Raw genomic sequence first — 13440 nt, forward strand, 5'->3', positions numbered from 1 at the left:
GGGTTTTCTTCACACTCTTTGTTGACATAAAAGACCTTGTTCAAACCTCCAGCTCTGGCAAACACCTTATAGACCCTTGGGTCACACAGAGATTGGAACATCTTCTCCAGTGTCTGTACTGGATGTTCCTACATTAATGAGGGCTCAGCTCCTCAATACAAATGTTAAAATAATGAGACACAATACAACAAATACTCATAAAGACAATTATAGGTTTTTATTTTAAAAGACACTGATCCCAAGGAAGAGAGAATAGAGGTGCCTTTGAGACAATACTCGTGTACAGCTACCTCAAATTAAGACCATAGGGCTAAGAATGGTTGACAGTAGGCTGCCATCACTAATCACATGCAGTTGGCATGGTAACACTTTCTTATCTTCTTTCCTGTAGATCTGTATCATTCCCAATAATGTGTAGCATGGCATTCCTGGGTTACTGATGAGAACATAGGAATTACTTTATAATCTTTAAAAGCATTTGACGAATTTTGTAAATAAACTGACCTTCAGTTCTGCCTAAACACAGTAAGAAAAAATGTGTTATTTTTAAGGTTACCCACTGCAGATTGTTATATACAAAAAAGAGCTCCCTAAAGTTTTAAATACTTAGAGAAAACAAAATTTGGAAGAAGTATGCTGGAAACAATGTCTATCCATGTACTCTATGAATAACTCTTAATAAATATGTCATAGGTAATTTAAAAGGCATTTTGAAACATTAAATTATCCTACTGCAAATAATGAAATATTGGTTTGCAATATTTTAAATAAGTGTGTGACTGATGAGCTGAATTCAAATCCTTGAAATCAGTTTACCTCAACTTAATTTTTTATTGAAATATTTTCTGAAGCAGATAAATCTACCTTGTAACCCCAGTATTTTACTCATTCAAGTTGTTCTCGTTTTTAATGTTGCTCGTATATTCATGTATACAGTATACTAATATATACTCAACAAAACTCCCTCTTTAAGTTGTCATCTGTTCTGTGACAAATGGAAACCTTCATTTTCATCAACAGCCTGAAAAAGGTAAAACTACTATAAGACCACTTGGAATAAAATAATAACATCCCTGTCATCTCACAAACTACATAAGCTGTTACCCGAACCATCTCAGGTTAGCTGCACTCTCTAAATTAAATTTGTGAGTTTAGATATTGGATACATTGAAATAGTTTCAATAGCTCCTGCTTCTTCTTCCTTTCCTTCCTATTTCTTTAGCTTTTTCCAGTTTCTCACTCTTACTGTAATTCTCAATGGCATTCCTTTGGTTGTTCCTATGGCCAGACTGAGTTAAACCTATATGGGTGTTTTAAGCATCCTCTCCGATAACACATTTTGATATCCTTTTAAAAATCTGAAATCTGGATTTTTCTACTTTGATAATGGTGAGATTTGTGATAAGGACAATACACCTCTTGAACTTTTAAAATTACTGCTATATTCCCAGCTTCAAGACCCAATTCAATGGGTCTTTTTAGGCTTATTGTGTAACACCCTACAGAGTTTTAGGGAGCTACCAATGCAGATCAGTCATAATCACTTGCTTGGAAATTTTGTATTGAATACATCACAATTATAAGGTCCAAGAAATTGAAGCAATGGATTATGAGTTATCACTGAAGTAATGAGATTGTTCAGCCAAATTTATTCAGCTACTTATGTAGAATAAGTACCACTGCTGTTTGCTATTGGTAAGAGTTTGACTGCTAGGGGAGTAGTGCCTTGGAGGATATATCCTATATCCAGGATGGATAGAGGATAGCTGAAAGCCAATAGGCAGCTGTTGGAAAGGTGCAAAGAGGCTGAAGTAACCAGGGAGAGAGGGAATGGGAGGTAGGACAGATGTGGAAAGCAACAGCAGCTGAAGCCCCTGAAGGTGTTGAGGAACCAGATCTTGAAGCTAAAAAGTAGCTGAGAAGGTAGCCAGAATGATGGAGTGGTGTAATGTGACCTCCAAGTTCAAGAAAAAACTTGTTCCTTCAGAAATGTCCAGCAAAGCAACTTCTAATGAGATCTGTCATGTTAGCAACATGCCATGTGTGCTCTCCAAATACAGATAACAATGTACTAGAGACCATGGGCTTCCTTGAGTATAAAGCCTGTTTCTGGTACAAACCCAAATAAATGCTACACTAGCAGCATTCTAGCATAACTTCATTATGGACACAACAGCTTACATCATTCACTCAGTAGAACATATGAAAAATTTAAAAGAATTATCTTTAGTGCTTCAGAAATGCATTCAGGTGGAACTCATGGTAGCTCCCAGCCAGGGCAAAGAGGAAATTGCCGCTATTGAGCATCCAATTAACATCCAATTCCAGTCCTCAGGTTATGTGTATAAACCTCACGTAAGACTGTCCTAAAAAGGATGTCACTGGAGACTCCATCTGTCTGAGGATGTTGCTTGGGGCTAGGATTGCTGCTGAGGGCAGTGGAGGCGAGGGCTGACATCTGGCAGCCAGGATATGCTTTGACTGGATTAAGTACACAACACAATAAGGTACCTGTTGGCTGAGTTTAAGTCGAACTGCATTTTTCTCCCTTTTCATTTGGTTCTAGTCTTTCTTATCCTTAAATATTTTAGAGATGTCCTTAAAGATTTTAAAACTCTGATTTAAGTGTGTCTGGCACTTGTGGAAAAGGATGAACCAGAATAAAACTCTCCCACAGCAAGTGCTCAGGCTGCAGGGTGGCAGCAAAGCAATTAAAGCCGCATGTGTGGGCAGCCCTGAGAAGTGCCAGAGAAATAAGGGGCCAGGGCAAGGAAAAGCAGCATTTGGGGACAGTTTCACAGCAGCAAAGGAGCTCTGCACAGGTTGCCAGAGCCCTACCTGTAGCTGGGGTTGGCAAACCACTCCTCCCACCAGGAGCAGCAGACTGACATCATAGCCACTGTTGAGACTGACACACTGGGAAGGTGTTTGCAAAAGTTTCACACAGGTGGACACACTTAGAATCCAAGATTTGAGGGACAGAAAGCTCACAGCAGCAGGGCAGGAGTCAGCTCCAGCTGACTTCCAGCAAAGGAGATCCTGGCACACAAACTGAAGCTGGCCTGGATCTGATTGGAGATCAGCAGAGGGGAGGGAGGTAGGGAAGAGGTGGGAGACTACATGCTTCCTCGAGGGAGGAAAGTGCAAGCATTTTGGGTAAAAGATCAGGAACTCTGTTCCTCCTGAAGGCTGTGAAATTGAGTTTGCTCAATTATCAACATGGTATGCTGGGACAGAAAAATATAGGTACTTTACTTAGAACCTTCCCTACAGTAGATAACATTATAGACTATTAAGTGAACCTAATAAAAGCCCAAGGTGGACTGAGTTTTCATGGAAAATGGTGTCACGAGATGTTTGTGCCAATAATTCTGATGTCTGCATAGGTAGAGACATAAACAACTTTATGCTTTTGCACCTATCACTGAGACATACGGTTTCAATAGTTCAAGAGGACATTCAAATGTATGAGTTATGAATAAATTTATTTCAACCAGTATATACACAGAATAAAAATTTTTATCTATTTACAGTGCACGTTATTTTTCCTACATTCCAATTTCAATTGATATGGAATTGAACATCACAAGCCTTGGCTGGATTTCTCTTTCTACAGTAGAGATAAGGTATTTCCAGTATTATCATTTTGCCTATTTTCTACCTCCTCCATTGCACAGCTGAGGCCTGGTCCAGGATTTATCATTCAAAAGACCAAACATTTCTCCTAAGGATCACCACTGCTACTCCAGGATGAGCTTACAGTATGAATCAAAGGTTGCTTCGTACTCATGTAACTTGACAAGTGTGAACTTGCTCCTTGGAGCAAGTCAGCAATGTCTAAAAGAACCAGAATTAACAGCATGTCTCTACAGTCTCTATCTCAAAAGTGTTTTATAGCCTTCCATGCTGGAGACCTGATCAGATAAGAAAACATAACTAAAGAAAAAATATTTACGTTAAAAATCCATCCCTTCCTCCCAAAAAAATACTTGCTATACAGCCATGAGCCTGTAAGAGCACCACCTGCATTGTCTAGAAGCTAACACAAAAAAGTGATGTTGTATTATACAAAAGCCATCTTGTAGACATTCCTTACTACCTAGTAAATTTTTCTGCATTGTATGGCATTCTTCTATGGGCAGAGACCTCTAACCTATCCTGGAGTTCCCAAAGCTGAATAAAATGCATCTTATCTAGACATTTTTCAAAGGTCTTTAAGTACCTACACATTTTACCTGGCTTCCCAAGTAAAAGAAAGTCATTCTGTGGAGCTGCTGGTCCAGCCAGTGGCAAAAGAAAATGACACTACATCTGGCTTGTTCCTGCCTCACCAGTAGCAAATGAAACTTGTTTTAACATCCTGTGGTTTTTTTAAGCACAGAAGCTCTGACAAAATTATTTCTTACTCATGGAAGAGCCTCCCAGGTCTGTCCAACCATATTAGGGGAAGCATTTGGTGAATACATGGGACTCCAATTTAATTTTGGAGCTCTGCAGTAGGCTGGGATGATGGGAGCTGCTCATTCTGGTTGTGTCCATCTGCTCAAGATGCCAGCAGCTGCCCACCCACTTTACCCATGTGTGGCTTCCTAAATACAGGCTCAATCAGCACCTACATGGACTTATTTTTGCCTCATGTTCTGTAATGTTTCAGGTCTCCATCAGCACCAGACCTTCCCCAAGTCCATCTTCTCCCATCTTCTCCACCTCTTGACTCTTCTTAAGTTCATCACCTGTAGTACCTGGGCATCCCAGAAAACACAGTGGAGTACTGGCCCTGTTTGAAGAATCAAACTCAAATGTTGCTGATTTTATATTATTCTTTCAATTTTTCTTCTACTCTATCCTTTCTTTTCCATTGTGTCATGTTTCTTTTTCCCTTATGTCACCTCTGCTGTGTCTGAAAATATGTTAAGAGCCTGGAGCAGAGCTAGAAATGTAAAAGATGACTTTTAGCCATTTGAGGTTCTGGCCACAAGCAGCCAGGAACTGCTGACAACACATCCACAGGCCAGGGGGATAATTTCTCTTTGATTTTTCAGAGGTGTCTTTTTCAGAGGTCTCTTTTGTCCCTGCTGGAGCTATTATAGAAAGCATAATGGATGGGAAAGGAAAAAAAAAACCCAGTTGTTCTCATCAGTCACTGATACATGAGGGCACTCCTCCTAAGATTTCTGCAGCTAAACACATTGTTGCTCTATCTAGGGTTAGTTGAAGGTGGCTGAAGTCAGAGCAACAGATGAGGCTTGGTAAAAGAATTAGAAACCAATGCTCCAGAAGTTTCAAATTTGAGTGTGAATTTCTGCTGTTCCTGAATTTCAGGAGAATTATCTCTGATGTCAAGAGGCCCAGCTGTAGAGCTGAAGAATGAAAGGCTGTCTCCACACCACAGCCCCTCTGTCATTTTTCTGTGTTTAGGCACACAGCTGGCTGTACCTCAGCAAGGTCTCTAATCTGTCCTGAAAAGGAACCAGCAAGACAACTGATGCTCTGTTTCAGCACCACATTTTTCTGTCTGCTTGTTTTGAACTCTTTTACAGAAATAAGCAATATTACTTCTAAGATTATGACTGGTAATAATCTATAAATATTGGTGAAGTGATAACATTTTCCACTTGGTGGCAGATATTCCATTTAAAAATAAGCACAGAGCTCAAAGACACATTTAATGCCATTTTTTAGTGAGGAAAAGCTCTGTGGTGCCTGATGAGCACAGAACCTGTGGATGCAGGGCTGAGCTGCAGAGTTTTGGGGCAAGGACTTTCCCCAAGAGCCTGGTATGTGGCAGGCAGTAATCCATGGACACATTTCCTCATGTGCTTCTGAGCCCACCCATCCCACAAGTGTCCTCTAGGGTAGACAGGAAGATACTGGCTTTACCATTCCAGGAGTCCATGGCACTCCATAAAACCCACAGGCCTTGAAGAATGTCAATGCATGCAGTTTTGGGGTGTGTCAGCAGAAGCTCAGCTTCTCAGGCTGTGTAATTGAGAGGAGATGCTCCTCCTGCCCCTGCTTTCTCCCACTTACCTGCAGGCAGGTTGCTACCAAAAGAGGCAATTTTTCCCCATTCTGTCATGTGGTGCTGTGCAGAGCACCCAGTAAGAACATTAAATGCAAGGACACTATTTCTAATTCAGGACACCTGGAATACAAGCTGCTGGGAGCTGGAGAGAGGTCTAGGGAAGTATTGCCTGGCCCTTGCTATGTTATCTCCAAGGCATCCACTAGTCATTCCTCTAGGAAACTGGGTACTGGACTAGCTAAACTGTTACCCTGCCCCAGGACAACCAACTTTTTTTCTTTTTCTTCTAACATCCCACCAGGGAAGGCAGAGGACAAATTTTACCCTGATAGCTAACAATGAACATCTCAGAATCACATGAATCCCATCTACCTGCAGGTAGGACTGTTGTACATCCAATCAGGTTGATGACTAGAAACAAGGTCATTATACTAGCTGGCAAGCAATTCATCAATGAAGTTCATGAACGTCAATACATTCTTGCATGAAAACTTTTCTTAAAAAACTCCACAAAATATTTAGGGGTCTTACTCTTCCTTCAATATTCAGCATGATCCTTAGTATACAGCTTTTCTTTCCTGGTGGAAGTAAATGCTTGTCTTCAAAATAAGGCCACTGCCAACTCAGGGTTCTGAGAATACTTCTCTATTGCTGTTCTGAGAATGCTTCTTGAAGTAATACTATGTCAGCTGGGGAAAAAAAAAGCAAACTTTGCAATGAGACCTGCCTCTCGAGCAGAAGGACATGGTGGAAAACAGCTCTGTCACGTAGTGCTGTGTACTGCCATGTCCTTTCTGCAGCATTTTCTAGGTAATGCCTTCATCTCCAGCATAGCTATATATCCTTTCAAGAAAGAAAAGATATCTTGAGGCCATGACATGTACTTCTGTAGCTGAGATTAATTTTGAACTGTGTTTAACAAGAACACATAGAAATGCATCGTCCCTTAGCACAAAGCAACACTCTCAAAGCTCCCTTCTCTCACCACTGAGTAGGAAGCTGAGTGCTTCTGTCTAATTATTCTGACCTTTCCACTCTCAGGATTTGACTAAGACTATTCAAGGAACAGAGAAAGAGGCTCTGTTTTTGCCTCAGTAATGTGTTGCTTGGTGGGATCATAGCCTTCTGACACTGTACTGTCTCTCTTCAGCATTCACTTCCTCTTGAGCCTCTTATTTGATACCAAAAAAAATTTAAAAATAAAAAAAGAATCCATGAAAAACAAAACAGCAGGAGAATATCAACCATTCCCATCAATCCAGCGTCTCTCCTGTGTAAGGGTGGCTCTTTGCCACTGAATTTTAATGCCAATGAATCCCATCCCAGAAAGGGCATAGGCCAGTGCTTAATGATGCTAACGAAACCTCCCTCCCTCTCCATTACAGCAGTGTCTGCTTCAAGAACTGATGGAGGAAGGAAGGTGGCTTTCTCTCAGCTAGAGTATCATATGTGACATGGACAAGCAATAGGTCCCATGGGGTCTGTTGGGAGGACCAGGTGCCAGGAATTGCCTAGCTCTGCCTCAAAACCAAAATTACATTTATTTCCACTTTCCAGATAGCTGGCATGATGTTGCCTTTGTGCTAAGTCAACCACATTGTGTCTCTACACAGGGAATTTTATGAGGGCTTGCAGTTGAGAGACACATTTTCTATCTCATTACTTTGTCTCTTGCTCATCCTGACCTTCTCACAGGGCTTATTTTCCCCTTCCTGCTCACTTTTCCATGTCCCTCTCTTTGCTGCTTATGAGAGTGACAAGGTACAAGAGTGGCTATCTAAATTTCCTTTCCTCCTTACTAATTACTTTTGCACTCCCAGCAGGAAAATTTTAAAGGTAGGTACCATACCAATTGGACATGAAATTTCACTCAGAATTTCCTCCCTCCATGCTTTTGGTATCTTGTATTGCCTGGGACTAGGCTGGTTGTTATCATATAGAAAAACAAACTGTTGCAAGCAGAAAATGACCAAGATCAGAAATGTGGGAAATGAGATGTAAGTAATTAGAACAGTTTATCCCGCTTATCTGAATTGGTTTTTATTATTTATCTGCTGACATTTTTGTACGGCATTGGAAAATTCCCTCTTCCAGGCAGGTGGACTAGTGAATGCCCATGCCATCTGCTTAAATGTCTAATTTGCAGTATGCCATCTATATGACCTTCAGTTTTCAAATCATTTTATAACCCATCAATCTGTGCATCTGGCACAATATCCTCTCTGTGTACCTGATAACTGGTTAGCCCATTTTACCCTCTCTCGTTGCAAGCAACAAATATTTTCTATGCTCATCACAGAATTTTTCCTTCCCATGCCTTTTCTATTGCATGAGGACAACATAATGAATTTGTCAGGATCGGAATCATTTTCATCTGAGGTTTTTCAAGTATCCATTTGCTCTCAGCACTGAGATTTTTTGATATATTTTGGCTGGTTTTACCTGTCCTGCAGACTCTGTGAAAAAAATACCAATTCTGCATTTTTAAACTGGAAAAACTGTGCAACTCAGCACAGGAACTGAGACTACAAAGAGCATGTAAGACAAAATGCTATGGACTGTGAGCATTATTCATGCAGGTGCTCACAATGTGGTATTCTGCATAAAAATAGCATCCGGTGCTGTCGTCACTAGAATTGTCCAGAAGAATGAACAAAATCAAACATCTTGCTACGTGCTCCAGATGGGGTTAAGTGAATGTCTGCCCCTTAAAACATTTTCTGAAAAGTTTATATGTGGCCATCAGTGATTTTTCAAATGCATTCACTGTTTCCTTCCTTTCTTCCAGCCAGTCAGATGCTGCTGATGTGGCAGTACCAGGAATGTGACTTAAGTTAGACAGGAAAATGCTCACCCAGCACATGTTCAACATGTGTTGCAGAGAAGACACAAGCCCAAACAGATAGCAAGAGCCAAAAGATGCCTCCTAGATAGCAAGAGCCAAAAGATGCCTCCTAGTTCTGATCACTGTCAGAATGAAGCTCAGAAGCTCTCAGAAAAGCTTTTGTGCTGAAGGGAACAGGTCATCAGGGCAACGCAGGATAGTTTGATGGGAAAAGGTTTGCATCCAGAAACACAGTGGAGCAGAAATGGAGGGAAATAAAGTTTGCTCTCTTCTGTGGAGCAGTAAGGAAATTGTTCATATCTTACAGCCTAACCTAGGACACTAGGAAAAGGAGTTAATACTGTCTCTGTTTAAACTGGAAAGCATGGCTCATATTTCCAGTGGTCCTGCTAGGTTTTGGCATGAAACAGATCAAGATGGTGTGAACGTGTCTTAGAGATGCCAAAATGATTATTGGTGGGCCAAACATAGAGGTGCTTCCCTCCTCAAAAGAAAGATGGATGACACTGAAAACCATTTCCCTGCAAATCAAGATGACAGCTGGTAATTGGCATCAGAGCATTTCTTCTGTCACCTCTGATGCCTCACTTAAGTCTTGCTAAGTCTGCTAGGACTGAAGTAAATATTTTCTAGTCTCAGTTAAATGCTGGCAAACAGGGCTTGACACTGTCAGTGGAACTGGCCAGGAATTTTCTGGCTATCTCCTTTACTGGAAAATATGAATTCGGAAGAACTGACACTTTAGTCCAAAGTACGTTTCTAAGTTAACAGACAGAGAGAGGTGTTCGCCTCCACCGTGATATGAGGACGAGTAAGCAGGATATCTTATCTCTGCTTTATCTTACTCAGATCACAGATTTTGGTCTGAGAGAGTGAGACCTGGTCCATGACTGCAGACATGGGGGTCAGTGTGACATCAGCACTTCGTGGGTTTCTACTTGATACCTGTGCAACTGTTGATGACAACAGTTGATGTAAAAAGTGAGACAGATTTTCTATAAATTAAGACACATACCCTGGATGAAGGAAAAGAGCAGAGCTTTTTCCCTCCAACATGCTGGAGTTACACCCGTCTCTAATTCATGGTCAAAGTGTGACTTTCTAGAAGAAAGTATTCCATTTCATCTAGTCATAAGAAAGGAGACATGCTGAAATCCGAGCAGAGTTTGAGCACAGCCCTCACCACATGTGACTGACTGTGCTGGTCAGTGCCAGCCAGCTGAAACCCACCAGTGGTAACCTCACTCATCCCTTCTGCATTTAACTGGTGTAACTCCCACCTTTTATGAAATATCCTCTGTTCTCTTACGCCTTGAAGAGTTTAGCAACCTGCTGTCATCTATGAAACCAAGATCAAAGGCAACAAAAATGCCTGTCTAATCTTGAGTGTAATCCTGCTTACATGCATTTGTTCCTGAGCTGTGGGTCGGTGCCAGCAGTCTTTCTATCCCCACCTTTGAGCTCAGGGATTAAGATACTGGGGTCACTCACACTGTTGCCACCATGGATCTGACTATTTTCCAGCTGTCCAGGTTTTGCTACTATTCACGGTGTGGAGTACATAAAGGCATGAGCAGAGTTTGTGAGTAGTCCCACAGCATATGACAAGGCTATCAGAAACAGGCCTGGCATCACACTTGTCATAGTGTCTCATTTTCAAAATGAGAGTTCCTATCATTAGACAGCCCCCCTGACCCCTTGGAAGCAGGACCAGACAGGTGGGACACTGCAAACAACTTCCCCTATAAATGCCAACACTTATGTCCTTACCTGACACTGTACAGCTCCAGGTGATAAAATCAGTTTGACAAAAGTGGAAGCTGGGAAGCCTGCATCACCAGACCTGTAGGAAGCTGGAAAAATAAATAAATTCATCACTTTATTTTTTTTTTCTTCCAGATGGATCTTCTTTTAGCTTTCATTGATGCTGTACTTCTCACATCTGCATGAATTTGTTAGCAGTGGGACAGCACATCCAGCATAGACCACAGATCTTCCCTTTTGTTCACCCTTTCAAAGCCTGGCCATGCTCTTCCTTCCTTGACAGGGGATTTAACATCACCCTTTTAATATTCCCAAGATTTTCTTGGGCTTAAGTATTCCAAATACTACGCAGTTCTAATTATTCTGGTAAGACTGCAAAATCTCAAGTGCTTTCATTCCCCTAAAAGCTGGCAAGGGACTTGTAAGTTCTCTGTGTTTTTGTTTCACTTACTACACAATTTGTTTTGTCTTTCTCTCCCACTTGCCAGTGCAAAACCAAAATCTGCAGGCTTCTCTGTAAACCACCCTGTGCCAGATTTTCCAGGAAGTAATCTGTAGTAGCATCAAGTCCCACAAGGAGCAGTTGTTCCCACTGCAAACATCTACACTGACAGCAGCACAAGAAGAGATGATTAAAAGCTATACAGCTCCTATATTCTTTGCATCTATGTGGCTATAACCTATTTAGTAAGCAAATTTCAAAATTTCAGCTGTGATTTTTAATTTCATCTACCATCACATTTGTTGCATATAGGAATTATTTTATCCACTGATTTAAATAAATAATTTACCATTTTTATCTAAGATTACATTGATGCTATCTAGCTATAGCGCATTTAGGATAATAATCCTAAATTTAAATAATAATCTTTTCTTAAGCTTTTAAAGAGAAAGAGTGGATTAGCTTTAAAGTGTGTATCTCTTATGTAAGTAACGTTAGTCATTGTTCATTGTGAAAAACATAACCACATATTTACTGTAATACAGATTTCTGTTGATTAATCATGAAAAACAATACCAGTTTTTCTTCCCTGGAGTTCAGAGAAAGACTCCTATTTAAAAGAAGGACTCCTGAGAAAACAAATTTCATTTCAAGTTATTAGCAAAAAGAAGCCTTTGTTTTAATCTTAATGGAATCATTCTCTTAGGATGACACAAATATCCATAAAGCACCATGATTTCATTCGGGTTTTAAAAAAACAAAAACAACTTTATTTTCCCTTGACACAAAACAAGATTAGCCGGGGTGGTTTTTTGGTTTTTTTTTTTGCATTGGGTAATACAATAATGGCTAGGTTGTTTGTCTCTGGCCACAACACGGGCGTGCGGGGGTGAAGACATAAAAGATTTCCTCTGCAGAGCCGCTGAGGAGCAGGGGGGCTGTGCCTGGAGCAGCACTGCCGGGCACAGCTGGCTGCAGCACCACACCTGCCGGGCACAGCTGGCTGCAGCACCACACCTGCCGGGCACAGCTGGCTCCAGCACCACACCTGCCGGGCACAGCTGGCTCCGGAGCCATGTGGCATCACCCCGGCACATCCGCAGCGCACTCGCTGCCGGGGGGAGCCAAGAGCAAGCTGGGCTGGGGTCTCCTATTGTCCCGACCGACCGACAGACCCCATCTGGTCGCAGCGCACAGAAAATGAAGCAGGGATTTGTGGATTTGCTGCGGTTTGCAGCTGTGGGGGAGGCTGTCCTTCCTCCAGCCAGAAACCGCCGAGGGAGGGCTCTGTTTACATCAGTGCAGCTGTGAGGTCCCCCAAATGCAGGCCAGCTGTTAAAAGCCAAAATGAGCTCCAAACAGTGTGAACCAAACTGTCCTCCTACATCTGCGTCTTCAGTCCCATCCAGTAAAATGTCCACTAGTAACAAAATAGAATGAGGCTGTAAGAGGCAGGGCACTCGCTAGAACATTACTGCAATGGTTGGTCGATATATCCTACTGTGCCTCCATGGAAAAGGAGCTACCCCAGCCCCTGGAAAGGCCTTGGAGAGGACCCCTCACCTTCACAGAGGGTAAAATGACCAAACTGCAAAATATTTGTCTGATTTTTACCAAATCTCATAAGGGAAAAATCTCCAAGATGAGTAACTGAGTTTACTTAATTTGTTTACAAATCCTTTCTGTTAATTAAAAAAAAAAAAAAAAAAAAAAGGAAAAGTAATAGTTAGGGATTTCTTTAAACAAATACTTGGAGATCTTTAGACTTGAAAATGTATTCGTCAACCAGGGGACAAGCCCTAGGAAAATACTGAAAAGATCCAAGTACTGAAAAAAATATTCAGTCCCATGTTAATAAATTATCTATAAAAGCAAGAGGCCTAAGTAAAAAACATTGCAAAGCTGGAGAGGATCAAACTTTGCTCGTACCCTGTAGCATGAATCTGGGATCTGGCTGTACCTAATAAAAATCTCCTCCTTAGTACATATTGCCCTATGAGAGTCTGTGATTCCTAAGTTCAGGGGGATTTTTCTTTCCTTGAAAGCATCTACAGTGAAAAAAAGGCACCATCAAAATATCTTCTAGAGCACAGAAAGAAAGGGATGATTGTGTTAGTAGCAGATATCTGCTGGAAATTCTGCTCCAGTTATCATAACCTAAACGTGTTCTCAAATTAAAACACTAAGAAAGTTCAACAAGTAGAACAAGGTTTGTTTTCTTCGCGGTTCATTGTGAGCTTAGGTACCTTACATTTCCTCAAGGAAGAGCCAGTGTCACATTTGAGAAACATGTCATGCTCCAGATTTATTTGCATATACAAGAAGAGTATTTTGCAGAACAATTTGATAAGCAGTTTTTAAAGA

General features: G+C 41.2%; 1 long non-coding RNA gene across 2 annotated transcripts; it reads right to left on the reverse strand.

Annotated features, from left to right (window-relative positions):
- Positions 1-4624: 4624 nt before the first annotated feature.
- LOC106628367 (uncharacterized) lies at positions 4625-10998 on the reverse strand. 2 transcript variants are annotated; one of them, XR_015772178.1, is made up of 3 exons: positions 10811-10998; positions 10641-10723; positions 4625-4742 (listed from the first exon to the last, which is right to left on the reverse strand). It is a non-coding gene; the product is annotated as an uncharacterized LOC106628367 (long non-coding RNA). The 2 variants fall into 2 exon arrangements; XR_015772177.1 differs by having other exon boundaries at positions 4625-4777.
- Positions 10999-13440: the final 2442 nt, after the last annotated feature.

The sequence above is a fragment of the Pseudopodoces humilis genome, chromosome 3 (genome assembly GCF_049639895.1).
Source record: "Pseudopodoces humilis isolate 2021_Gansu_Grassland_sample_001 chromosome 3, ASM4963989v1, whole genome shotgun sequence".
Lineage (NCBI taxonomy): Eukaryota > Metazoa > Chordata > Aves > Passeriformes > Paridae > Pseudopodoces > Pseudopodoces humilis.